We start from the raw sequence: 25,153 nt of genomic DNA, 5'->3' as shown, positions 1-25,153 counted from the left end.
TTTCACTAGTCAGTACTCCAGAGAAGTCCAGTGTAGCCTCTCCCTGCATTAATAATAGTTCATGACTTTATGATCCATGCTTTCTCAGCAGTATTGGTGATAATATGACAACAGATATTTTCTGATGCTTCCCTACCTAGGAATCCTCCTTTTTGAACAGACTTTTAACATTTTTAGTACTTTCTCCTTTAGCCACTTAAAAATCAGAGATATGCCAAAGGGCAGGTCTAACTCTCCTCCTCTGGGATCCTCAGAATATTATTTATAATTTTCATTTGAGTCAAGGACCACAGAATGGAGGAGAACTCAGAAGGAACTATAATATGAATTCATTTGATCCTCAAAAATTGCTTGCTAGCCTCTTAAATCTTTGTTTTCCTTTCCCTGTAATTTTTTTCATTTATTAATTAATTTAGAATTAAAAAAACCAACCAACCAAAAACAAAAACAAACAAAAAACAAACAACAAACAAACAAAAAACAAACAAACAAACAAAAAACAAAAAACCCTCCAAAACAAACAAACAAACAAAAAGAAAACACCACAAAACTGGCTAATGCTTGGCAAAAATTAAAAATAAAAAAAAAAGATGACTAAAAATTGGCTATGTCACAAGTGCCCTACATTATTCTAAAGATACAACAGAGCACGGGATGTCAACAAATATCACACACTTTGCCAATTTAAATTGACGATTTGTGATATACTTTCTCAGTTACCTCTAGAAAGTTAAAGAAAAAGAAAGATTAAGCTTCAAAGGGCATCATTACTTGAAGTGAATAATGTCTGTGTTGCTGATTTAAAGATCCCAAGTCATTTAAAGGTCATTGTGAGTGGAATCACTTTGCCAATCTAAGCCTACCAGATCATTTTTCTCCCCTGAATACCATGTGGAATATACAGCCACTGATATTTTGTAGAATTATATTGAGGTGCTGATGGGAATAGCCTTAAAGGTGACACTACTATATTGGGAAAAATTGCTGACACAGAATGGCTGCTAAAACACTGAGGGAAGGCAGTGCCTGCCAGCCAGAGAGCTGCCAATCTGGGAAACTGGACCTTGATACAGAAGAATCCTTGACATGGCACCACTGACCACTTAGTGAAGAGTAAACTGAGTCCTAAGAACACAAGACATCCTGATGATACCTCTGATAAAGGCTAACATAAGGAACTGTACTGGCAACAATTTTTGTCTGAGAAGAAAAATAGCCTGGGAAAGTAGGAAATGAAAAATTCTATTGGGTGCTTTAGCTGAAAGAAATAAAAGGTAGTTCTGGAAAGACTTTTTTTTTTTTTTTTTTTTTTTTTTTTTTGACAGAGAGAGAGAGAGAGAGAGAGAGAGAGAGAATAGTAAACATCATCATATATTGGTTTTCACAAGTGGAAAACAGAAATTAGTAGCATTTTTTGACTGCTCTGAGCGTGGTATCTTACACTCGTGATATAAGAAGGTCTTGTTTACTACCCAAAATGAAGCTTCTCTCTGAGATATTCCTGAGATGAGTAAAATTTACCTCTTCCTACATGATTTTCTAAACAAATTAAAACTTTGCTAGGGATGCTTGTCTACCTCCAAACTCCAGGACATAGATCACCTTGGATCACATTAAGTGCTGTGATGTTACATGTTTATATACACACGTGGTTTATTAATCATAGATACACTCATTAGCAAGTTGCCACGTCCTTGCACATTTTATAGAACCCTACAGAACTGCTGTTGTGAGCTTAGTAAACCCACTGCTGTGTAAACCACTACATTGTGACAGGTACTTTTTGCTTTTGTTTTTGTAAATTGATGCCAAAAGGCTATGTTAGCTCTTTATTCCTCAGCATTTCTAGAATTCTACCTCTTTCATTTGTATGTTTCATAATTTATTAGATGCCTATGAGAATTTTCAGACCCATTCAGACACTCTTGGCTCTTTCATGCACTGAGCACTGTTTTTAAATCATTTGTGTCATTAGCTCAAAGAGAAAAGGAAGTAAACTTATGATTTAATTAACAATATAAAGATTTAAAAAATTTACAGTTTTGAATCATTCTGTACTGTGTTGCAGTTAGTATCATTTTGTAATAATTCCTGAATTCTCTTCTGATTTTTGTTTTGTTTAGTTTTTACAGTTTAATCCTGTTTCTCCGTATCTCACCTAAAGTCTTATTTTAAAAATGTTATATAAACATAACATGCCAACAAGGTAAATTAAATACAAAAACAAAAACAAAAAAACAAAAACAACAACAACAAAAAACACTGAAGGAAAAGTTTTCTCATAATGTTTTAATAGAAGAACAGTATATGTTCTTCTATTAAATCTATATGTTCTCTCTAACTGACAGAAATAAATAAAAAATTAGCTTTTCAACTTATGTGCCAGTAGCAGTTCAGACTGTCTTTCACTAGGCACTGATTCCTAAAATTGATTCCCTTATGTTGGTTTTCTGTACAGCTACACATAAAGATGCTCCACTCTGCAAGGTCAGATTGCCCGTATAATTGCAGAGACCAACCTCCCACAGCATTACAGAGTAGGGATGTGCAGATGATTCAGTGCAACTTTCTTCCATAGCATAAACCTTAATGTAGCATGTAAAGGTCCAACTGACCATTGCCATATTCAGGCAAAGCTCCAGATAGTGATTATGGTAAGGCCTTAATATGAAGGAAAGACTGTTCATATTTCTGTGACCCACTTGAATCTATCCAGACAAAAAAATATCATTAATCCTTCAGCATACAGCTTCTTAATTCTTCCCCTTCAGAAGTATGCCTGTCACCAGGAGAAATCAAATGAATAAACATTTCCAGTCTTCATTTGCACCCTCTCAGATTTGTTGTCTGGAAAGGATTTTGAATATAATTATGGTTTTCTGGTTTTACTTTTGTTTGTTTTGTTTTTAAGTTATAAAGTACATTACTATGATATCTTATAAAACTTGGGCATCTGCCCAAGTTTTTCTGTTATCTTATCAAATGGCAGTATGAATGATGATGAGAAAGTTGCTTCTAAAAACCTCAAGAGGGGAAAAAAAAACAAAACTGTTTTCAATATACACTGTGTAATCTTTCACCTACAAGATTAATATTTTCTTTGAAGGGCAATGGACTTGCATAATTTTGTCAATCAAGTCACACTTTCTTCTTGGTTAATAAATTGCAGGGACAGAAAATACGATCAAAGTTTTAAGCAGAAATAATAATGAGAAACAAACATGATATAAATAATTCACAATCCAAATGCTATACAGAAGAAAGAGAAAAGAAAATTTCTAACACTGTCAGCAGCAAATTACATTTCTCATTTGAAGGTACCTACTTAAATATAATATATTTTTAAATTCTATTGTCATTATATGAACACTATGTATTTGAAATACTGCAAAAATACATAATATCTGTAAAATAGTACATATTACTTAGGTATATTTTTGGTTTAGCAGTATTACAAAGGAAAACATGAAAATCATTTCAGTTGTGTTTTTCATCTACACATATTTTCTTACCATTTGGAAAGTATGTGAAAGAATCATAACTATGAAAACTAAAATACACTACATCATAACTCCTGTGTGACATATTCTCATGGCATTCAAATGGCATAATCCAATTCTTAATGTGGTTGAAATGTAGATGGAAACAAAACAAAACAAAACAAAACAAAAAGGCAAAAGTGAATGGCTTTTGTTGTGAAAAGAAGGAATATTGTTATTCAGAGATCCTTCATTTTGACATAGAATGTAATCTTTGTGGAAATTTTAGGTAAGAGCAGAGGTAAAAAAGGAAAGTTCTGGAAGAATTAAGACATCAGAAATTCTGAGTTCTCTCTACAGTATGTGAACATGAATTACAGCAATTAAGACAGTAGAAATAAATAAAACAAAAAAAAGGGGGGCGTAGGGAAGAGAAGAAGCCAGTACATGTTTCTAGTAGTAATTGATCTTGAAGGATAGCTGAAATAATTGTTTTTTTTCTCACTCAGACTTTTCATGACGTCAAGACAGAGGAAATATTTACAGCACTGTTATATTTTCACTGTATATCTGAAACACGGACAATGCTTGCAGTTGCAACACCAGGACTGGTCAGTTTCCCATTATTTCAGTATGTTCTGAGTTTACTGCCTGAATAAATCTGAAGTGAAACTTGCTCTGAGAAGATATGTGTTTTGTCTTTCATATGCTCTCTGGAGTGAAGCATCAGAAATTGCACACAGAAACTGAGGAGTCACCTCATGGGACTGTGGTCTAGTTGTTCTTCCACTGTTTTGTTCTACCTGTGCTTTCCCCTTCCTTCATTTGCAGGAAACTTTATCTGCCACTTATGGTTAATTAACCCAGGAACAACATAATGGGGATGCTAACTTCCAACCACAGACTCAGTTCATTCAAAAGACCATGGGCTGGGTCTTTCTATTGTACTCTATGGTTAAGTGGGAAGAGTTGCAAAACAGTAGTAGAAATTCACAGTACTGAAACAAAAAAAGACTACTCTGTACTTGTAAATGAAGACTATATAACACAGAGTATTTTGTACAAATCCAAGAAACACTCAAGTGAAATAAAACATGCTTTATTAAGCTCAGAACTATCACAGACTGATTCTTTACAAACTGAATTAAAATGATTTTTTCTAATCCTTCAAATTAAATATGCTGGAACTAATGAAAAAAAAAAAAAAAAAAAAGAAATGAAACAATTTTCAGAAGCTAAAGAAGTGTTTTAATGACTAGGCCTCCATTAATTTTTGTTCAGAAACATCTACTTTCTATTGAAATAATTCTTTCCCCACTGAGAGATTTCAACTGAAAACAAATATATTTCATGTTTAACCAATTTTAGAGTTTTATTTTTCAGTCTGTTCCCTTTAATTAAACTGCATACTGCGTAAGAAAATATAGAAGACTTTCTGAATATTAATTATATTTCCCTTAAAGTCTCGTAGGTCATTAAAATATGATAAGCCAAAGGCTTTTCTTTGGTGGAATGAATAATACACATCAAATACAGACAAACATAGACAAAGAAGTCTATAATGATTACCTTATTGGGCTTCAGTTAATGAGAAAAATCCATCTCTGTTGGTTCAGCAACATGAGTGAATAGTTCAATTCTAAAAGAAGCACAGCATGACAAACACAATTCACAACACCTGGGCTATCAAGTTAGCCACATCATACTAAGGAGTCTGCAGGCCTGTAAGGAGCACACGGGTATTCCTGCTGAGCATATTAACTAAAGTCTCCACTTATTAGTTATTTTTATTAGATTATTTTAAATTAGCTCTGTACTTGGGCTTACTAAAAATACATATAATTTCCATAGCAATAAATTTGTTTTACTAACTTGTAATAAATGGATGCACTAAAACATATGCAAAAATAGATCTCCATTTCAGTTTAGATGTAAGCAAGCATCAGATAAATCTGTCCATGAAGAAAAAGGATATGAAGCACTAAATCTCATACTTAGTATTGCTAAATCCTCCTTTTGAGGATTAGCTAGAGTTCCAATTAGAAAAAAAAAATAAAATAATAATGTTGTAACCACAATTATCAGTTTTTGTGGGCTTAAAGGAACCTAGTTTTTCAGTTATGGTCAATCAAGACAATCAGGAAATGGGGAAATATATTACCCATTCTCTGGAAAAAGTCTTCCAGTCAGAAATGTTTTGAAACTATCTCACTTTAATGGAAGTCAGACTTCAGCAACACCTCAAGTATATGATTATGAATTCTGAATAATTTATGAAATCCTAGTGCTATCTTTGTATAACATGTTAAAAGGGGAAAAACCCAAACTTTACAGACCTCCATAATCAATCTAGCTCTTTTGGTCTGGCAAGTAGCAATTAAAAATAATTCCCAGGTTGTGTTTGAGTTCCAGAATCTCTAACAGTAATAACAACAGCTGTGAACATCTCTGACTGTGAAAGTGATGCAAGCTAACCAGCACTCTGCTCATGGTTAATGCACACACAGAACTTTTAGCATGTTCTGATGCTTTCCATGCAAGCAAAGAGAATGATTGTGATCTACTCCATAAGGCCCATGGGGCAGGCACCACATAAAAAAGTAGGTAACATATAACAAGAAAAAACAAAGATTTTACTTGGTAGAAGGGCAGCTCAATGGACTATGGTGATATTAGCAAGCTCCCTGAGCACTCACAGTTCATCCCATCAGGTGCTGTGGTTCTGTGTATGTCCAGGTTTTTAACTGTTCAGGGAGGTTCAAACATTTTTTCTTTGAGAACATTCTGCATATTTAGCTGATTGTGCTTTCAATTTCAAAGCAGGCTTCTCAGTCTTCAGAAAACTCTCTCTCTTATTTTACTTGATTTATTAGCCTCAGTTTTAATTAGATTGTATTATATTGTGTTATCCTGCATTCCAATATCATAGTTAGTAAAATAAGTTTTCCTCCTTAGATTGTTGCTTCATCTGCATCCCTGTAAAGATGATGGAACAAGTAGAACTGGTTTCCAGCATTCAGGTTAGAAAAATTATTATGAGTAATCAGCATGGATTTCTGAAGGGGAAATCACTTTTAGCCAACCTGATAACTTTCTATGACAAGAGAACAAGATTGGTGGATTTGGAGAGAGCAGTGAAGGCTTTTAAACTTGATTTTGGCAAAGCTTTTGTCACTGTCTCACAAACAAACTGATAAAGTGTAAAGCAGATAAATTTATAAAAAGTGAGGTGCCATTCAGTGTTCAAGTACCTAATGGAATGAATAAAGACAGAATCTGAGTGGTGCACTCTAGGAGAAAAAGCTGTTCCTCCTATTTTCAGTGAATGTTTGATAAATTTCTTCTAATCATTTTATAGATTCAGAAATCATGTATCTCACTGTGAACCAACAGATGCTTACTTCATTTTTCTATCAAAAAGTGGCAAAATTCTCTCACAATGTTTGGAATTTATCATTAGATACTAAAATAGGAATGCATTTGAATGTCTATTCTAAATAATTCTATCAAAGATGTTTCTGTGAAAAATTAACCAATATTTTAAACTAGAGAAAATTGAAGAAAATAAACATTTTAATGGATGCAGCAGAATAATAGATGTCTGTATATGAAGCAAATATTACCAGAGTAAATTATAAATCATCTCGCATTGCTGCCATAGCTATTTAGAACAACTATTGAGCTAGATAAAGGTCATACCCGTTTACAAATCACTATGTCATTTCATGTTTAATCCCCCTGAAGCACACACACATTGCAATGTGATTTAAGTTTCAACTAATTACATCTTGAAACAGTTTGAGAAACAGCAACTAAGTACAGGTAATTAAATCTTCAGCAGAGAATCACTTTAAGTTATTAGTTGCCTGCAAAGTGCAGGTGGCTAGTACAGGTATCCTGGACTACAGGAAGCAAAATACAAACAAAACAGATGAACAGATAGGTAGATACAGACACATACTTAGATATGCAAGAACTATATATATTCACTAGTTCTTCAGTTTAAAACCATGAGACCCTTTAGGTAAAATGACTTTCAGATCACAGTTACAATTCAAAAACTATACCTTTATAAGAATACTTGAACACATTCAATAAAATGCAAAGAACATCTAATTAAGGCCAGTGATATAACATATCCTTACCAGTTCTAAAAAGGAGGAACTGAAATGAGAGCAGTAATAAAAAAAAAGTGAAGTTCTGGTATCATTATGAAGCCTGGAAGAGCTGATAGAAAAATCCTTTTAAAATTCTTTTTGTTTATGTTATATAGTAAAGGAACTTAGATGAAAACAACATGAAGTACAATACTTGGTTAAAATCACACAAGAAACTTACAGAAACTTATCTCCAAATTGATAAATACATTACATGAAATATAATCACAAAGCACTACAGGATACTGAAAAATAATCCTTCCTTCCCTCCCCCTCAAAAAACCTGCAGATAAAAGGGTTTTTTTAATAGTAAATATTAGCTATGAGCTAAACCGCCACTCTTGTCTCAGTTCTTGTTTATACTGAGTAACATGTTCCAAATAATAAGCATAGCTGAAACAAGTTGCCTCTCTATGAAAAAAATCTCCTGATACTAGGGATGACTACTACTAATCAATGATATTTTGATCAATTTCTCAAGAAGCTAATGCATTTTACTGAAAAAAAAACATATACTCAAGAAAACTCTGACCTTTAGAATAAGTAACTTTGCTGCCATGTCTCTGCTGGCACATCTCTCAAGAGCTTTCAATGCACATACAGAGAAAAAGACAGTAATAGCTTTTATGGATAAAATGTGACCAAATAAATAAATAAATAAAAAATGAGCCGTGTTCAGATCCTGAGTCTGTCTTTCTCAGTAGCTGTCTAAAGTACCAGCAAGAAGAAGAAAGAAGACAGTGTACTTACAATAGAGTCTTGACACTGTAGCAAGACTAAAACAATTAGAAATTGAACTTTAGTTTCCTAGCTCAGCTCTAGTGGCATTTGTTCTGATGATTTCCAGTGACATTAAAGCCTTGGTTAGCATAAACCTGAGTCATCTGCACTAGCTTCTCTTTCTGGAAATATCTATAATTTGCCTTGATGTCAGTCATACAACACAATCTGATTCAACTTCTATGCAAGACTTGATAGAATCAGATAGCAAAGAGCAGAAACAAATGTTCCATTCTGAATTCCTGACATAAGGATATATTGTGTCAAACTGAGAGACCAAAGGATAGAAATCTGGTTGGATGAAATTCTGTGCTTAGTGAAGTTGATGTACTTTGCCACTGATTTCCCTGGGGTCAGGATTTCATTTTTGGATAGGGATCTGTAAAATGAAATGGCACAGTGATTTATACAGAGTGCAAAAAGAACTATGAAAAGAATACTCCGGACTAACAGAGAAATCTAAACTATAAACCATGGCAGCTAATGAACAAATGTGAAAAGGAAGTAGGCTAGCACTAGTGATTTTTATACATATAGTAAAAACTGCACCCAGAAGACTTATGGCAGTAGCAGAAAGCAAATACACAAGGTACTTTATTAGCATTGAAGCATAATACTGAATTTTTGTTTCCTGACTGTATATGTCATAGCTGAGTTTAAGACATTTAAGCAAGGACAAGAAGAAATACTTTATTAATCTTGCTGACAGCTTCACAGAATGGGATTCTTAAACAAATGCCTGACACTGATAATAATCTTTAATAACACACATGGAAACAGCAGTTAGGACAACAGCAGATGCACATAGAAACATATAAATTTATTTTTTTGTGCACTTATAAAAACATATACATACAATTTTAATTATATAAATTAATTGTTATATTATTTAAAAGCTTTATACATTTAAAATTGATGAAAATAAACAACAAAAACACATAAAAATGCATAAAGATGTTATTTCTACTCTATGCTTCTTAACAAGGAAGGTCTCTTACAATAGAAATAGAAATGAAGAGACATCCAGTAGGCAGAATCTCCTCAAATGAAAATAAATTAGCTATGTGCATATAATCAAGAGTATACCTAAGTGATAGCATACTCAAGAGAAGAAAAGAAAGTGTCAACATGCTCTGAGAGCAAAAAAGCCAATAGTCACAAACCTATTTCGCATGCTATTATGAAACACAACTCAAAATCACTGACAAAACTGAAGAGCCTGAGCTATAGGCTAGAAACAGTGAGTTATTACTGCTAATGACAGTGGTGTTTGCAGCAGACAATCAGCATAAGATCTGACTGCCAGTGCACCTGCAAATGTTAAGTACTACTTTCTGTGGGACAGCTAAAATATCTTCTTTAAATAATCTTTACACGTCTGCACAGCATGTCCTTTTCACTTTTACAGTCCTTGCTGCATTTTAAATCTCTGTTAGCACCGCCTGTATGTGCTTCCAGCTGCTTAAATCTGATTTTTCATGAAAGTGGATGTAAAAAACACTCTGAACTCTTCTAACAGTAACAATAACATCACCACCACCACCAACAACAACAACAACAAAAAAGCAGAAATTTAGTTTTTATCATCTTGCTCACATGATAACAAACCCAATTACTCTGTGAGCTGGTTGGAAGCCAATGACCCCAGAACCAGGAATTTAATTTAAATGCAGAAACATCAGAACTTTGAAAGTTAGGACTTAGTTACTATGTGATTCCCTCAGCTGACACCACCTAGACTGGAAGGAAAGTGGGAAGCTGAAGTCTCTGTTATTTGAATCCCTTTGTTTCTGGGAAGATGAAGGATCAGGTGATGCATCCCAGTTCCCCAAACTAGTTAGTTGGTGGGTTATAAAATGTTGGTTGAGTCACGTTAAACTTGCCAATAAATTGGTTTAGCCTGACATGGTGTGTACACAATGTGCAGTCTGATAGGTGTAAGATTTCTGCCTACTTCAGAGAGCATCCGTGTGAGTCCCTTGTTTACTGCTTTAATGCCAGGCTAAACTAGACCTCCATTTCTGTGTCTGCCATTTTGCAAAGAAACTCCTAGGCAGACAGTTATTTATATGCCTGATTTGCAGGCTCCTGCAATTCACATAGAAGCCCTCCTGTCTACAGCTAGATTTATGTAGGCAGCAGCCACACGGATTTAGGAGTCTATGTATGTGAACACATAGCATAGTACAATCAATAGCTAACGTATATTTAGGTATCACATTGGTCATACAAATAAGTAGGAAAAAAAAAAGGTGTATTAATTCAGAAACTTTGATCCTGAATGTCAATATTTAAAGCAGCGATATCACAGAATATTCTGAAAGCTGTAGAACTTTCTATTATTAAAAATACATCCCCATGACTATTATTGTTATTAAATATTTATAAAAATCATTAACATTGCATGATCCTTGAAAGACTGTAAAAGGTCACAGCCCTTTCCTTGAAGATTTTAAAATCTAAATTAGGCAAAGATGAGTTAGAAATGCAAAAACCTACAAAAGGGAGGGATTTAGAAAAGATGAATTCTAACTGTGAATATACAAAAAATATTTTTCTATTTCATAGAATTGTTTGAGTTGGAAGGGATCTTTAAATCCCACCTGGTTCTACTCCTCTGTAGTCAACGGGGACACCTACAGCTAGCTCCCAGTTGTTCAGAGAACCCTCAAGCCTGACTTTGACTCTTTCCAGGGACAGGATATCCGCCACCTTTGTCAGCAATCTGTTCCAGTGCCTCACCACTTACCATAAAAAATTTCTTCCTTACATCCAATCTAAATCTTCTGCCTTTTAGTTTGAAAAAAGAAATTCCTACTAGACCTGTGAAAGAGTCCCTCTGTTTCTCATGGCCCCCCTTTAGATACTGAAATACAGCTTGCAGATTTCCCTAAAGCCTTCTCTTCTTCAGTCTGAACAGCACCAACTATGTCAACCTGTCCTCACAAGGGAGGTCTTCCATCCTTTGGATCATTTTAGAGGACCTTCTCTGGATGTGTTGCAACATGTTCATGCCTCTCCTGTTCAATATCACCATACCCAGATGCATGACTACAGGTGAAGTCCCACCAGTGCAGAGCAGAGGGGCAGGATCATCTCCCTCAACCTGCTGGCCATGTTTCTTTTGATGCAGCCCAGGACATAGTTGACTTTCTGGGCTGTGAGGGCACACTGCTGGCTCACATCCAGCTTCTCAGCCACCAGAACTCCCAAGTTTTTTCAGCAGGGCTGTGTTCTCATTCTTTCATCTTTCAGCAGGTATTGACAGTAGGGATTGCTGAGACAAAAGTGCATTTGAATTATTTGAACCTCATGATGTTCATGGCACAGTGACTGAAAGCAAAACATAAAAGATGGACTGGGATTGAAAGCCATGAATGTAATGTAAGCAGGTTACGTTTAGAATGCACATGCTCAATAAACAAACAAACAAACAAACAAACACAGTCAGAGCAACAGAAAAACTGGAAATTTGAAACAATATTTAAAAGAAATTAAAGCCCCCCAAACTTCTGGTGCCATTTTTCCTCCTACAAGAAGTTGTAGTTGGAAGGCTGACTTCTTTTGGCAGATATTACCATAAATTTACTCTTCTCAGAGTGAACAAGCAACATCATGTCTGTCATACCAAGATACTACAAAGATATTTTCTCTGTTTCAGAAATCACTTGCTCAGAATGTGCCCATATCAAATAGTTTTCTAGATGCTGAGTTCAATTTCAGTGGAGACATCATTCTGTGCTTGCCTTATGCTTACGATTTCTCCCAGGCATAACTTGAACCAGCAGTAAGAAAAACGAGCAAAAGTGCTGGGAGAACCTCCACCTGAGCTGTGTGAATTTTCTCATTTCCAATATCAGGAGGAAAAACAGAAGCAGCCATCTAGTTACTCAGTGAAAGGAGATACTTTGAAGGAGTATTTGATTTGACTCCTTCGCTCTTCAGAAGAATACAGAAGACAGCAGATTTACTTCTCTAGCCACCTAACAATGAAGCAAAGATTACTCAAAATTTTTGCTACAGAAGTACAAAAAAGTGCCAGAATTTCAGCACCTAATGCAGAGGATAAGAGCCCAGGAAATGTTTTCATTCTTGAATACTGCAATTTGCTGCAACACTGTTTGGCTTACCAAGGTACTACATTATGAATTAACTCCCAATTCTGCTCAGGAAGAGAATGTTGTCTAGTAGAAGAGGAATTGGAATTTTCCCAGAACAGGAGAGTAGGTGACAAACAAACGTCCAAGTCATTTGCGGTGAACTACATTTTGTTTCAGTGAACATATGTGCTACAAGTTTTCAGACTCCTCAAGAGGAGGTGAAATACCTGAATGACTCCCAGGGAAGTGCAAAGGAAACATTCCCATATTCCTGCTTTCATGGGCACAGAGAACTAAAAAGATAAGCAAATAGAAGACATCCACAGATTTTAAGCGCGAAGACATAATTCAGAATTCTGCTCAGGGCAATAGTGACAGGGCAAAACATAAAAGCTCTTAAAATTAATGTGTCTAACTCATAGACTAAGACAGGAAATAAACTGTATGAATATACATTTTTTTTCTGCAACACTGGAAAGCATCTTGATGAAGTTGATTACTGTTCACTCACAGTAGAAGTAAAGAAGTATAACTGATATATTTAAGATACCTACAACTAACTAACTAACTGAAAAGTCCATTGGTCGCCTTTGAAACAAGGACAATCAGCATTATTTTCTAGTAATTGATACTGAATTTTTCTGGATTCTCAGAATACACAATTCCCCACACCTGGACTTCAAGCAAATCTGCCTTGTTTGCAGCCTATTATGTTGTACTGTTTATCACTTATAAAACCTTAAACTTATACATTTAAAAAAAAAAAAAAAAAAGGAAGTCTTCTAAACATAGAAGACTCTTACACTTTAAAATATTGTACTTGCTATAGTGTTTGCATAGAGTTCATATATCAAGATAAATCACCACATATAAATGATTTCTAGATGGATTTCTGTAACTATGGGCTTGGCCCCATACATTGTTGAAATCAAAGAAATCCTGTCACAGACATTCTGAAGAATGCTGGGCCTTTTACTGGACTGATAAATTAGGGCACAGGACAGCATAATTTGTATCTATTAGCCTACAGAATAATAGAGAATTAGAGTAACTACTTCTTAGTCACTGTCTGGATTAAACCTGTGAGGGAGTGGTTTACTTATTGTATTTTGACTTACATAAGTCATTTCAAAAGTAATGTATCCTATTTATTTCCATGGAAACTGAACAGATACAAAGAACATAATTACAAGATTTGATAGAGGAAATTCTCAACTGCAAAGCACTATTTTTCAACATAGTCACCATCATTAGCCAATTTGCTCTTCATCTTTTGATGTGACAACTGTGCATTGCTGTGTGGAACATGGCACCATCTGCTCCAGCACTCACATGTGCTGTTTTGGTCTCAGCAGTCATTGAGTACTGTCAGTGGATGTCACTTTTTCCACATGGAGGAGTTCGGTGACACACCTTTGCTTCATATGCACCACCATGTCAGACGCCATTTTTGTTAGACTTCCCCTCTGCTGCCACCTGTCACACAAGCACAAAATGAATACTGGTGGTAGAATACAGAATACTGGTGTTAAGGTTTAGCTTCTTCACAGCCATGTCACCAATATCAACCACTGACATTATGGGCAAACATAATAAAATAGGAGACATTACTTTCAAAGCAGCACTAATGTATGTAAGAGCTTGACATACAGGAAATAAATAAATAAATTAATTAATAAATAAAAAATAAAGAAAAAAATGATGGGCTTTAACTTTATAAATGAAAATAATTAATATGTAAAACAGCTATTTCCCATGAAGCAAAACAAAACATATATTACTATAAATGTGTTAGATTTTACTTCTAACAGTGACTCATAAATAAATGTGCATTTGTTCTTCTCTCTGAATATATATTTATTAGCAACACATGTAGGTGGAAAATTATACCAAAGTCTATAGTTGTGGAGAGGCATTCAAAAGGTACAATGACTTCCTACATGTTAATATGCTTATAGTGTATTTTTAGCATTCTACATATTCTTAATTGCATAGAATAAATTTTGTATGGATATTTCAGAGTTCTGAGATGCAAAATCTGAAAACTGTGCAGGGATTAGGAGCGGCAGGTAGCAGAATAATAAGGGAGAATTCAAGACAATAGTTTACATATGACTATTTCAATTGATTACATTCAATACAGGACATGTTTGAAATGAAGGTTTAGAATATATTTCCAAATGGTTGATTATGATGACAAAAATAAGCAAATGGCATATGTGCACCAAATGAGGACAATTTGATTAGCATAATATGGACAGCCCTCCAATTCCAGGATATTGTAGGCATGTAGCAAAACCTTATCCACAGGAATTATAACTTTTAATAGCAAAAAGAAATTTTAGTTTTGTATTTTCAGCAAAAGATCAAATAATCTCAATACAAACTACTTGTATTTACTGCTTAACCTCTATTTACTACTTCTGTGAGAGCTTTCCTGCCTGTATGCTTTTACTTATATAGATAAGCTTTTCTCATAACACACAGGTGATCTGAACACAAAGTTCTCACTTAAGCTCTACCTACATAAAGGTACTTAGTTACCTAAACCATCTGTAACTTAAAAATGATTTGCACAAAATGTAACAAATATTTATTTTGTAAAATCTACATTAAATAACAGATCAAAATGCCTATAAAAGATACGGGTGAAGAAATTAAAACAAAAATAACTGCTTAGATCACTTACTTCAAAAATCCTTTCTGCTCCTCACTCAGTAACCATGCTGTCTTCCAACCATCTTTTTTCTCCTGGAAGAGTATGAACATATTTCAAGCTTTGTACCAGATTTAACTAATACGATATCTACCAGAAAGCTCCTGGCAGGAAAACTCATCTTCTGAATTGCTTTAATTTGAAGATTCAAATCAGTAATCTTCAGTAATACTTATCCAACTGCCTTTGGGTGAAGAATATAAGTTCATGTGGCAAACACTGACTTAAAGAAGGTCCTCCTTTAAAGATTTTTCAGCCCCATAACTTCAGAAGAGGGCTTGATCAATCCTTTAATTATTTCAGCAAAGACTGCTATATATTTCCACGGAAACTACAACTAATACAAAACAAACAAACAAACAAACAAAACAACAACCCACAGTAATACTGTTTAACAGAGTAGATTCTCAGCTGCAAAACGCAGTTTTTTGACAGAAATCATCAACCATCCCTAAGCAGGGGGTTGGAACTAGACAATCTTTGAGGTCCTGTCCAACGTAAGCCATTTTATGATTTTATGATTCTGTGAACATAGTTACAACAATTAGCTATACATTTTTGCTAGCAGTGAAAAAGCCTCAGCATGCTGTGCTTGTAAAAATCTGCACCAGCAGATGTGACCTACCATCACCACTGCTGAAATGCACCACAGCCTCACTGTGCTCATGTCCGCTGTTTGGTCTCCATCAACATTCACCCAGTATTAATGAATGTCAGTGAGTCTCACTTTTTTCCACAAGGAGGAATTAAATGATACACTTTTGCTTAATGTGTACTTCTGTATCAGATGACATGGCAAAAAGAGGGTAACAAAAACATAAAGCTAGTGGAACATTTGACCTAGTTTTTGTGAAGTTTGTGTACCAATGTCTGGTTCAATTGAAGTGATTGAAATTCTTAGTGAGTTCTCAAGATGTTCATCAGAGATTTTTGATGAAATTTTACTCTTCTCATGCTTCATACTTGAACATAATTGTTCATGAATATGCATACTGCCAAAAAGCAATGACACGAATGAGACACTATGGTGAAGTTAGCTATCCTCTTCACTGGTAAGAGAGGTCTTACAAAAGTCTGGCAAGAAGACATATTCAACTCAAAGAAAAAAAATCTTTATCTGATTGCAACTCTCAGTATTCCATTTGAAAATTCTCAGGTTAATTTGTGTCAACTGAAAAAAGAATCTCAAATATATATATTAAAAAAAAAAAAAAGTTGTTTGTTTTTTTATTTTTCAGAAATCCTGAAACATACTTTCAAATTATCAAAACAGAAATAATGGATGCTTATTTTCTGCTGTTCACAGGACTGTTTAATCAATGCATCAAAATACATGTAATTATTTTCCATAATTTGAATTAGCATTTCACCTTCTCCTAGTCCTGGTTTCAGCCCAAATGGTGCTAATTGGACACTACTGTCTGGTTGTTGCTGAGAAACTGGTGTGCATGAAGAGCTGCTGCCACAGTGGTGCAGGGCAGGGGCCCAGCTGCGAGACGGGCTGGGCCAAAAAGCATGCAGCCTGTTGTTTGGGTATTCCAGGGCTAGCAGTAGAGAAATGAAACAAGAACACTGCATCATACCTCCCCTCGTCTGTTCAGTAGAGGGCAATGAGAAATGAGGGAACCTATTTATGAGAAAGCAAAGTGAAGGCAAATGGAACAGACCGATGAGCCAGCCTAAGGCACAGTTGTTTGGAGCGCCAATGTATTATGTTTGAAAGCCATTTAATTAGAGAGTAGAAGAGTTTAGTGTTTATAGTAAAATACTGTTCAGGTACTTGTCTTGAATTAATGGTCTCAGTGTCCAGAGTTGCAAGGCAGAGAGGATCGAGAAAAGGGTAAAGAAACCAGATATCACTGAAAAGGAAATTCTTTGTTTTTAGCATAAGAGCTTCCTGAAAAGTAGGAAATACAGTAATTATCAAACATGATTATATCACTTACAGTACATATTGTGCTATGTTTTCTCTTCTTAAACAAAAACAAAAGTTACTAGCTATACTAGGCCTGTTGAGATGGAGACAGTTTTCTTCATAGTGGCCTGAGTAGCGATGTGTTTTAGACTTCTTATAAGAACAAAGTTAATACACAAAACTTCTAGCTTTTTCCAAACAGTTGTGTACAGAATCATTGTTTTCTCATTCTATCCTCAGAGAGGAGGCTGTGGTTTGGCAAGAAGATCAGCAATAAATCCAGGTGGGCAGATTTTCCCACAAAATAGTTGTTTCTCAGAGAGTATCATAGTCTCGTGCGGGTTGGAAGGGACCTTAGAGATCATCGAGTCCAACCCCCAGGATTCGAGCCTCTGTGTAGCAGAGCGGCACTTCTACCACTTGCGCCACAGGGGCACACTAGTAGCCAGGGATTGGTCTGCTAGTGATGTATGATTGCTTCTGCATCGATTGGGCTTTCTTTTTTCTTTTGTTTTTTCCTTTCACTCATTAGACTGTCTTTATCTTGACCCACTGTGAGAGAGTGAGCAACTAGTAGGTGTGTAATTGCTGGCTGGGGTCAGTTCACTGTGCTGGCAAAGTGCTGAAATTGGCTAGAACAGTTAACATAATGAAGAAAGAGATGAGATGAAAAAATTGCAAGTAAAGCACTATGAAGCACAGCTAGCCAAAGAGATAGGACACACAGTTAGTGGGAGCAGTGAGAGGAGGAAATAGTTGCGTGAAGCGTGGATATGCAGACAAGAAGCAGAGCAATGAGAATCACAGAACATCAAGCAGAGAAACTAGCAGCATGAGAAGCAGCAAAATCAGAACAAGGTCAGATCAATACACCATCTCATCTTAAATGAAGTCTTACCACCCATCAAGACTTAAAAAATTTTAAACAGTGAGTGCCAATTATTACAGGTGAGAAAAATCAAGTGGCTGACCTAGAAGTTTCCTCTCCTGAAGAAAACAGTAAATTACAATTGGTACAGTTGTTCCTTAAAAATTAAGTAACAGTAGTCTGTTTACTTAGAGTTTTCTTGCTACTATTTAATAAAAATATATTTATTAAATACTTGATTTCCATTTCATAGCTGCTTGATAACCTTCACTGTAGAACACATTTTTCATTTCAGTTACATCATGTATCAACTTCAATGTAGGTAGCTCAGAAAGTAACACTTCTTATTTATTTCCATGGAAATGACAACACATACAAAGACCACAATGACACAGCCTCGTAGAGCAAATTGTCAGCTACAAAGTGCTGTTTTTCAACATAGCACCTCTAGAAGTGAACCAGTTTTCATTGCTCTGAAATGCACCATCCACCTCCCCACTGTGCTTACATCCACCCTTACATCTTCATAAACATTCAACAAGCATCAATGAATATCAGTGATTGTAATGTTTTCTGCATGTATGGATTAAGTTCCATACTTTTGCTTCACATTCACCTCCACATCAAAATCCATTTTATCAGACTACCTCACTACTACCATCTGTTGCACTGCAACAAAATGTAATGGAATAATGGCAGGAAAGTTAGATCTTTACTGCCATACCACCAACATCTGCCTCTGAAGTCATGAGCCAAAATAATAAAATAGGATGCATTACTTTCAGAGCAGTCTTCATATGCAGGACTGTTGACCCAAAGTGTTTGACTGTTAAGTGGAAAATCCCTTTTGGAATGAAGCATATACTTCTGCCACATGTTAATCTTCCTTGAATTTATACTGACTGAAGTGCAGATGAGAGCAAGTAGGCCAACAAAAAATTAAAGGAACTTGGCGTGATTAACAGCACAAAAGGCCAAGGAGGAAATAGAATAATTCTCTGCAAATAAATCAGGATGCAAAAACCAGAGAAAGAGATAATTCAGCTAAACAAAGAGGCTGGAAGAAGAACAGCTCTGAATAAATCAAGCTGGTGTCTAAAAGCAAGCTCTCAATCACTGACAGCGTGAGAGTTTGAAACAACATCCCCAGCAGGTCCACACCTACTGGATCCAGGCCAACTAGCACCAACAGTGTTTATTGCACTGCAGGACATGCGCTGTATCTGCAGAAAGTGCATTGAATTTTTCTTCTGAGGTTGTCAGCTTTTGTTCTCGTCTAGTAAGCATCTGTATTTTTAGTCTATCTTGCTCAGTACTGGACAAGACTGGCTTGAGAAGAATGGAGGAAAAAAATAAATTCTTAAATATTCCTCTCAATAACCTTATCACAATGCTTTAGCTTCCACTACCAATACATAGGGATTTCTGAGATCTAGTATTACAACATTATCTCACCATCATGCCTTCGCATAGGTTTCACTCAGCTATAACTTCTGCAATTTGCTGTGCGGAACCATGCCCCTCACCACCTATGCTGTCACAGGAACTAGCAGGGAGCAATAGGGAATCCCCCAGCAGAGGATAAGAAGGTGTCTTTCAAAGATCACCAAATTGCTTAATTAATAGCAGCATCCACCAGCTCCCACTCCAGACACACCAGCATGGAAATTGCGCAGGAAAGGCTAGAGTGTTCTCCCATACCAGAGTTATTTCAGCATTATGAATTTAGCTTTTTCAAGACTTTTCTGAAGAAAATATACATGCTACTATAGCTGGCCTATCACATAATAGGACAAAACAGGCATTTAACTCAGGAGATCAAAAGAAAGAAGAAATATAACATTTCATTGATACAATAAATCCCAGAGAGAAGGTAATAGCCTAAACTACCCGTACTTTAGATGCTTTAGCTCATGTTTCTTCTGAGCACAACCTGAAAAATGGTTCCGTTTATTTTATCTTATCACATTAGCCTGGTATTTCTTTGTGCTCATAACCATCCAGACATGTTTGGCATTTAACATGTGCTATTTTGGAAAAGATTCTAATCTGCTAAATAAGTTTTAGACTTATCTGACAAGGCATTTTTCTTGCATACTGCTATCTGCAGATGGTGTGATCAAAGATTTTAAAAAAAAAATCAGTATCTCTTCCTTGCCTACAAGCAGCTCCCACTCCACTTATCTTAGCAGTTACAAGGTAGGATGTCAAATTTGGCATAAGGGTTTTTGATCCCTAAATTGCTATTTTTCTATTAAAGCACATACATAATTTTATTTTAAAACTATCTGTAGAAGAGATATATATAGCTGAACTGTAAATTACAGATTCAATTGGTTGTTTAGGGGAAAGAGACTCTTCCTTAAAAACTGGAGTGAGGAAGAAAAAAAAAAAAAAATAAACCAAAAAAAGAAAAAAAGTAGCCTAGGGATATTGTGACCATCTCAGGCAGCAGGCAGCCTCAACAGTTCTAGCAATTAGGTTTGTCAAAATCCCCTCTCAGAAACTCCTGCTGCTCGAGCAACAGCAAGCGCCAGCAGGCAGCTGTGTTTCCAGAGACTGAGAACATATACTCAGCAGAAGACAACTAGGTAGTGCTTTGTGGATGATGAAGGAAGTCAGACAGATGTACTCCTTAATAAACTACTTCTGTGAACTAAGAGCTGCAGGGAGCTTAAGCTTTTATGTTTTTATTTGCATAATGGCCAGCATAAGTTCTCATTTCACAAAAGGAAATGGACTTCCCTGCCTGGAGCCACCATAGTCTGAATCAATTACCCCATCACACATGTGGCACAGTGAACTTAATATCATTACCCTTTCTGAAAAACTGTATCTTGTCAGAAGTGTGAGATAGCTCAGCAGTAGAGTAGATGGACTTGCTATAGATCAACTAAAGACTTGATGAGGTGTGAACAAAATTGGTGAGGTTCTTTGGAAACTGAACATTAAAAACTCACTTGATTTCTGTTCATTTATCCAGCATGTTACTTAACTGCATCAAAGTGCAAATCAACTGGCTTAGGCAGACATCTCCAACTACATTACAAATGTGTACAGAAAGAGATGTAGACAGTATATTAACCTAGAACACCAGCTTTTTCCCAACAACTGCTCTGAACCACACTCTTAACTCAGTGCAAATACAAGATAATAGATTTCTTTCTATTTTTTATTTTTATTTTTTTTTTTAATTGAATGAAGGTTGTTGGTGTTCAAAAATAAATAAGGACACATCTATCTATTTCAGCTCTACAAGTGTGCTAAGGCAGTCTAACTATTCTTTCTTTCCACCTCCAGCCCAAGATTCTCTACCTTTCTCAGTGCAAACTTTGAAACAATTTTTATGCATGGGTCACAGTATCTGCAAAAGCCATTGCTTTGGTACAATCATTTCTTTAAAAATCTTGATACTTAAGTATAGTAGATTATTTAGATTTCAGTTTCTCGTGTTCGTGTTTTTAATGATTGTTGATACATAGCAATAATTAAGTGATACATCACACAATTCCAACAAGTGGAAACTGTGAAGATATTCTAGGGAAAAAAGACAATATGAATTGAATACATGTTGAGTGATGAAACTGAAATTTATTTGCTAACATTCATTTCTGGAATAAATAAATATATAAAATCATAGTGATTCAATTATATTCATAGATTTTTTTAAAGTTACTTGGAGGGAGTGTTGGTACAAATTGTGCTGTGAAAATATCATGCCCGTGGATGATCTGCTAACAGTGGGAGAATTTGCACTGCAAGTATACAAACAAGACCACAAAATCAAATGTGGTCAAAATGAGATTTTAAGCTGCATTCAAGGTTTATCCTCTTAATAGCTACAAGAGACTTAGAATATCCAGAAGTTCTAAGCTGAGAGTACAGTTGCTTTAATTTGCTGCATCAGTGCCTGGTGTTAGTGATTCAGGCCTGGCTGTTGTTTTCCCTTTCCAGTGTCTCTAACTTACTCAACAGGTAATTGAATAAGAGAAGAGAAAAATATTTCTACTATCAAAAGTAACACCCCTCCTAGGAAGTAATCCTAGATCTATGCTCTGATCTGAGGATCCACCCCTTGAAATTAGTGGGTGATTAAACTACCAGCCAGGCCTTAAAAGCAGATCCTTCAGGCTACCTAACATGGGCAATAAAAAAGGACAAAGAATAGATTCAAGCTCCACTAAATTTAAGCTTGCAGCATGGAATATTCACTAAACTTTGAATGTTTCAGATAAAATAACAGGATGGTGAGATTCTGATCTGAGTCTTGAAGTATATTGCAATTATTATTTATGAATAAATAAGGAGTTAATCCAGACAGCTTCACACTTAATTTCATCTTGTACCAAAGAAGACTCATTTTACTGCAATTTGCAGATAAAGGCTGTCGACATTCAACCACAGGCACAGATCTGACTAGTTAAGAGAACTGTCTTAGCGCATAGGCTTATCACATTCAAAGTGCCTAGTATAAGAGAAAGAAAAAAAAAAAAAAGATTTCAACAGTTTTTCTGTTTGTCATTTTTGCTATCCTCCAAGCATATAGATACCAAAATAAATTTTTCCTCCCAACCATTCCTTCCGCTTTCTGTAACTACTGTTAAACAGAATTTAAACAGACTAGTGTATTCTCAACACACGTCTCCTGTGTCCCTATCTCATAATCATCATCCTTGCTACAGTAGAATCTCACATAAATTTGGACAATGGCGTGGGAGTAAAAACTGTGATTAAACAAATCAGTTCTATTATCTGTTGCACAGACTAAGTGCTCCTTTAAGGACACAAAAGAAAGTAATAGTTACCACAAGATGTAGGGCTCACGGCCAACTGTGTTTAATGTTCAATCATCAAACACAAATCAGAAATTCTAAGCTGTCAGAATTGGCTAGGTACATACAACACTGTTGGAGCCTGGGCAAAACACTGTATACTCTAAAGAAAATGAATGTTTTTTTCTTCTGATAACTACAGGTAATTAAACAAAGAATCATTCCACCTTGCTTGCACTATTAATGAAACTTACATATAAGACCAACCAAGTTACATCTCATCTACAATGGATGGTAAGCCTTTGAAGAATCTTTCCACATATTTAAAAAGAGTGACTTCCATGCCTCCCCTTGAGTATATTCATTTCAGAGAGTATCTTCAGATTGTTGCCACAAAATGAAATTTTGTGGTGCATCTTCCCACAAATCAGTGAGCAAAAGCATTTATTTCTGTTTACAAGCTGGAAGTCATTCCTCTAGAAGGAAAAAAGTAATTATTATTTAGCAGATTCTAGCATGTACAGAGAGAATAAATACATCAGTTCTTCGAATAGAAATTCATTGTCATGCTCCACTGCAGCATCTAAACATGAGAAAGGATAATAATACTGGATCATGTAGTAGAAATGCTTGAAATAGTCATCTCAATACCTACACTATTTAGAAAAGAATAGGAAGAGAGGATAGGTTCAGCCAAATGGAATGGAGCAGCACTCTGTGATGGAATTAAGTATTATTTCCTCTGGAGTTCCCTTGCTTGCTTTCACTTTTATCTTAGCTCACTTTTTATGAAGATGTACTTGTTTCTAACAAACACCAAGTTTACAAAGTAAGTCCTCAATGTTAATCAACTGCCGTACCCTCTTTACAAGTTTATATAAATGACACATGTCATCATATATTATGAATAATATATAGTTCGTATCAGAAGATTTTACCTCGACTTAGGTTCTGATAACCATTAATCCAAATGGAAGTATCAAATGAACTGTTTATTGTGGAATTCTTTTGGGGAGCATTATTTATTTATTTTTTCATGTGTCCAAGGTTGGGTATAAGAAATAAAGTGTAGGTAGAAATTAACAGAAAGTAATTCTGTTTGTTAAGTCAATAATATAAAAATATATTTGTTATGATACATGTAAATTACAATCACAGTTATATAATATCAATGACAGTACATCATCTGTTAATAATTTATACTGTTTCATGAAGTTATGTTTTGTATTTCTTTTAACTTGTTGAAACTAACTGAATCATAGAGCCCTTTAACTCATATTTATGTCTTGCCATGCATTTCTAACAGTATTATTTTTCACAGAGCCATCCCAGAGTCCTGAACTTATAACTGTGTGGTGACGTCTAGACTAAAAATTAATTAGTCCTTACCCCCCTTTTCTCCTTTCATCAGTAGCTTAAAAACGCAATTTACTTTGTAGGCATCACCATGGAAGAAGGAAATAGGAAACAGTTTAACAGTTTTTAATTATTTTTTAATAGTATGAATTACAGATACACATATACAAGAGATGAATAGCTTTCACAGAACATGGAGGAAAACATGACTAATATTATAAAATATGAAATGAATAGGGAAGCCAAGAAGTTGAAAATAATTAAAAATAGATTATATTTTCTAATACATTTAAAAATTTATCTTTAAAATTTAATAAGAAGAGACACAAAGTTTGGGTTCAGTTCAGTATTTTATTGAAGTAATTCAAAGTTCTTTACCTACAATTTATTAAAATTAATTCAGTTGAAAAATGCATGTATATTCAGCTGTGAGAATACTAGCCCTGCCTTTGAATACAGGGTCTGTGCATCTGTTTTGTGTACATGTATAATCCAAGACTTTTGACTTTCAGAATTCCAAGATGAATCTAATGTCACATAGGCTACACTGAATCTTATGTTATTTCTATTCAAGAATTATTTCTCCAGTTAAAAAAAAAAAAAATCAGTATCCTATCAAGACCACTTTCCACTGTACATGGAAGAAATAATTGTGGAACCAGTATGTACAAAAATGAAATAAATTTCTCTGTATTTTTTTCCAATAGTTGAAACAAAAAAAAGACACTAGGGGATTGTATCATTTTAACTCTCTTAAATCAGTATAAGTGAGTTATATTGATTCAGTATAATTTACTAACGAGTTAAACTACAATGCTCTAATTTAGGAGAACAATGGTTGTACCAATTCAACAAAGTCAATTTCGAAACAGATTTAATAAAAATCAATGCAATTTGCATATCTGTGTAGAAAAAGTATATGAGAAAATACATGCTAGAGAGCATTAGGAACTGGCATCAAATATTTCATTTCCAGCATGAAAAGCAGCATGTATTCCAAGAGGTTAGAT

The sequence above is a fragment of the Coturnix japonica genome, chromosome 2 (genome assembly GCF_001577835.2).
Source record: "Coturnix japonica isolate 7356 chromosome 2, Coturnix japonica 2.1, whole genome shotgun sequence".
NCBI classification, from domain to species: Eukaryota; Metazoa; Chordata; class Aves; order Galliformes; family Phasianidae; genus Coturnix; species Coturnix japonica.
The sequence above is the reverse complement of the archived record's forward strand: the minus strand, read 5'-3'. Positions refer to the sequence as shown.